Below are 5000 nucleotides of genomic sequence, written 5' to 3'. Positions count from 1 at the left end.
CTTCTATAAAGCACGCACGTTCCTCAACCTTGTTCATATGAGGTTTTCCAACAAATGGGTTTTTTGTAAGATAAAATTCACAACAAATATGTTTTTGTAAGATACCATTCAACACAAATAGGTTTTTTGTAAGATATAGTTTTCAACAAATAGGTTTTCTGTAAGATAAAGTCTCAAACAACAATTAAACTAAATAGATAAATTTATCTTCACTTGAATATAGATAAGTCAATTAAAAAATAAATGGCCTATTCTAAACATACAACCGATGTCAGATACCTATATCGCGATTTTAAGACGTTTAGTATAAATAGAGGTTAAGTGCTTGTACCGAAATGGCCTTCATGTAACGTATCCTGCTCCCAGAATGTGAGAGAGAGAGAGAGAGAGAGAGAGAGAGAGAGAGAGAGAGAGAGAGAGGAGAGAGAGAGAGATGAGTATTAGTGGACAGGGCGACCTTCAAACTCTCCAACAGAGACGAGGCATCTTAGCAAGAAATACCAAGCATACTGGTGTATTCATCTTCCCTGACTTTTATTCTGAATAGACACTAGTTTATAGAATGTAGAACTACGAATTCTAAAATATCCCTCTGTTCTTTTGGGCTATGTAAACAAGAATTCTGACAATTCGTTTTTCTTCGTGGGAGCTTTAGAGTATATTAGATGAGATGTTGTCACAGACCTCACAAAGTCCAGAGAATAGATATTCATCATTATCATCATCATTTCCTCCTACGCCTATTGACGCAAAGGGCCTCGGTTAAATTTTGCCAGTCATCTCTATCTTGAGCTTTTAATTCAATTCAATACGTCTCCATTCATCATCTCCTGCTTCGCACTTCATAGTCCTCAGCCATGTAGGCCTGGGTCTTCCAACTCTTCTAGAATATATTTTACAAACTCTTAATTAGTTAATCTGTTGATGGGCTGGTGACGTTATTGAAAACTTGACATTTTATATTTAGAAATGAGGTATTACTTGTTTAAAAAAAATGCATTCTAACTGCGCCTATTCGATACCTATGGTAGCTGGGACAATTAGGAAATATCATAGAAATACAAATCAGTTATCACGATTACATATTAGTACTATTTATATAATTCTCACCATCGTCCTCATTATTATTGCATAATAATGTTGTTGTTGTTGCTGTAAGATAATGATAACATGAATAATAACAAAGATTATCTTAGCTTCAAAGGTAAAGCTCAGAACGTTGGTTACATTTAGTAAATTACTTTCTTAATGGAAATTGAATCTTTTTCCTCATCAGGAATCCTTTTAGGTGATTCACCTCTTCGCAGGAGACCACAGAAACCCAAGATTCAAGACATGCCCTTATTCTGCTCAAGTCCTTACACCACAAGGCCATCTTATCCTGCCTTAACTAAATTATATAAGCTCTGTAATCCATTCTACGGATTTTTATTCTTCCTTTTGTTTTTCCTGGGTCGCCAGTTCATTTTTCCCGTTTCCTTGAAAGCTCATTTATTAGATTCTCCAATTATTTTTTTTTTCTCTGAAACAAAAGTTACTTTTGTTATCATAAATAATGAGGACGATATACTTTACAAGTATGGCAAAGGGAAAATGAACCGTATCCAGAGAATTTTATACTACTTGCCCAGTCCAAGGACCCAATAACTCTTATTAGTAGTATGTGGCTGGTTTATAGTTAGACTCTCCCAGTTTTTTTCTGGAACAAAAGTTACGTTGGTTAACAGAAATAATGAGGACGACATACTTTACAAGTACGTTGTTTTTTTTTTTTTTCTTTCTTTTTTACTTTTTTTTAACAGCAAGGAAGTTCCACCGGAGTGGTAAACAAGTTGACTTGAAGTTGTTTATCTTCTGTTCTTTGTCAACAACTATGAGAAACGTCGCTGTTTTGGATGATTAGCGTGGATTTGTTATCAAGTGTTTAATAATTTATATAACGAAACCAATAATTATATGCGTAAAGCATTGCCTACCAGAAAAAGTAAACATCAATACTGATTACTTGAGGTATTGAAAAATTGCGATTCTGGGGCTGGTTTTCCAGGTAATTAAAAAAAGTTTGTTTCAACTATAGCATATGAAAGGACATCGCCAGACTAATAATGATGAGAAATATAAATTCACAAGAACTTATTCGAACTCATCCTTCCTGAAAATATGGGCAGCAAAATAGTAATTATATTATATAATTTTCCATTTGAAGTACTCGTTTTGAGACTTGGGTAAAAAAGAAAAAAAACAAGTTTTAGGTACGTCGTTGGTGGAGAAAGTTTTCTATTGAGTAAGTCTCAGTTATAACATATAACCAAGTTCGTCTCTCAATTTGCTTATTTATAAAGTCTCTCTCTCTCTCTCTCTCTCTCTCTCTCTCTCTCTCTCTCTCTCTCTCTCTCTCTCTGAGCCCAAGTGGTCTGCCTGCAATCGATTAACCCTGCTCTCAATCTAGTGACAAGGAAGAGATGATTTAGCCACGTTTCCTTGACATTCTAGCGATCCTCTATCACCCAAGCAGGGAACTGAGGACATAGCTGTTACTCGCTCTCTCTCTCTCTCTCTCTCTCTCTCTCTCTCTCTCTCTCTCTCTCTCCTCTCTCTCTCTCTCTCTCTCTCTCCACCCTTTGAAAGTCATTCTTCCTTAGCTTTCATTCAGAACTGATTTCCATTCATCTCCTCCTGAAATCCTGAAGCTCTCAATTCCTGATGACTATCAACACGAGGCCAGATGTTATTGTGCCTGAATGAGGCCACGTCAATTTAAGAACAGCATCTGACCTAGATTATTTTTGGCGCAAATTTTTGATAGAATGGAACATAACGTTTGTCTTTCGTTGTGTTATAACACATTTATTAATTTCGTTATAAGTTTATCATTGCCTTGCCTTTGATTTAACTGATATATTAATCGATTATATATATATTTTTTCTCTGGTTTATTTCGGTCGAGATGGATATCAATGGGATTCGACTTTTGTGATTTTATTTTGATTTTTCACTCATATATTAGTTTAATGTGTATAATTTTATAATCATTTTAATAATAATTACCCCGTAAAATAACTGTTTCATCTAAATTCAGTAAGCAGTAAGAAAAATTTAGGTGGCGTTATTTTATTTCAAATAAAGCATCGTTGTCATATAAAACGTTATTTCTAAAACAAAAACTAATTACTATAGCTGATAGTAATATACTGGGACATTTACACTGCTGCTTATTCATGGCATAAAAATTAAAATTACTACTTTTTTACCCCCATAAGAAATTGTTAGTGTCTTATACCTCTTTTGGTGTGCAATTTTAAGAAAATAAAATGACTATCAAATTCTTGTTTATTATCGTAATATATCTCCAAGAAAAATAGTATGTTGTTGTTGTTGTTGTTGTTGTTTTGCAAAAGTATTCCTAGCCTCTTTGACATGACGTTTTTAGATAAAATATGTTGAGAATGATAACAGTACCTGTGTTGAAAGTAGTAACTGTTATAATGATATCCCTTTAATTAGGATTGTATAATTCATCCTATTCATCTGTTTGCAAAGGTGTCGGTACCAGCATTCGTTTGGCATGGATCCTGACGCGGGCTTATATTGAACCATCTATCATGACGTCATAAATCTTTGTATCTAAAGCTTTGCACTTCATTCTTTCTCGTATCTTATTAGAGAGAGGCGTCGATTCCATAAATGTATCTTTCAAAGTGCAGGCATTAAGCTGGTGACCGATGTGGTAACGTCCCTGACTGGTGCTCGTTAGACTGGGGTTCGAGTCCCGCTCAAACTCGTTAGTTCCCTTGGTCGCTGCAACCTCACCATCCTTGTGAGCTAGGGATGGGGAGTTTGGGGGAGCCTATATGTCTATCTGTTTGGGGGAGACCTATAGGTCTATCTGTTTGGGGGAGCCTATAGGTCTATCTTCTGAGATATCAGCAGCCATTGCCTGGCCATTCCTGTTCCTAGCTTGGAAGGAGAGGGGGCTAGTCACTAGTTCATTATCCTGCTTGACAGGGCAATGTCATCGCTCCTTGCCTCTGCCATTCATGAGCGGCCTTTAAACCTTAAACCTTTAAATGTAAACTTCTGGTATCCCACGATGGGTGGAGCTAGTACAACCCTGGAGAATTAAAACAAAGAAACAAAAAGCAAACGAGTTTTCCTCAAGGATGTTCACCGCTCTCTCCACTGCAGCAAGGATTCACGGTCAGTCGTCTATCTTATATCAATAATATCACATGGCCAACCGCACACCAACAACATGAAATCACATAACGGTCTCTACAGAAAACTGTCTGTATGATACAAAACAACACAATACAACAGCACCATCAGTCTGTTAACCCTAAAAGTCTAAAGCTCTCCAAAGGAATCGCTTGTCTAGATAACGTCTTTGTCTGGACAATTGTTTCTTTTGTTTGCTGGCAAGACGTTGCCACTGGCTGAGGGTTGCGAGTCGTAGATAAATCATTTTCCTTTGAATAAAGCGAGCAATATCTTCCCTAAAGCAGACCGGGGCTTGTAGCTGAATGCATGATTTTGCTTTTGACTCGGAGCCAAATATTTTTGGGGTCGGTCAAGATGCCAGAGGTTGATGGTTGAAGTACAAGGCTAACGTCCCCCCCACCCCCCCCCCCCCCCCCTCACCTCGTCCTTTTAAGTCACGTAGTGGTCTCAGAGACTCAGATCCTTTTCTCTTTCTAAATTTACTTTTCGATGTCTTGATTTATCTCAAATTTAAGTGCACAGAGCTAAAGTTTATTCCAGGAGCTTATTATTTGTCTTCCTATAATAATGTTCGTTCGAATGTTTTCTTTTCCTTGCGACCAAATTTTTTATATCGAATCTATTTCAGAGAGTGTAATGTTGATATTCTATATTGTTTTGTTCGTGGTATGTCATTGAAGCTTTAAAAAAAAATTGCACATATACTTGTTTAATCTATCAGTAATCTTCCCAAGGACTAAATTGATTTTAATCAAATCTAAAAATGATATTCGACCTTGTAA

The sequence above is a fragment of the Palaemon carinicauda genome, chromosome 6 (assembly GCF_036898095.1).
Source record: "Palaemon carinicauda isolate YSFRI2023 chromosome 6, ASM3689809v2, whole genome shotgun sequence".
Lineage (NCBI taxonomy): Eukaryota > Metazoa > Arthropoda > Malacostraca > Decapoda > Palaemonidae > Palaemon > Palaemon carinicauda.
The sequence above is the reverse complement of the archived record's forward strand: the minus strand, read 5'-3'. Positions refer to the sequence as shown.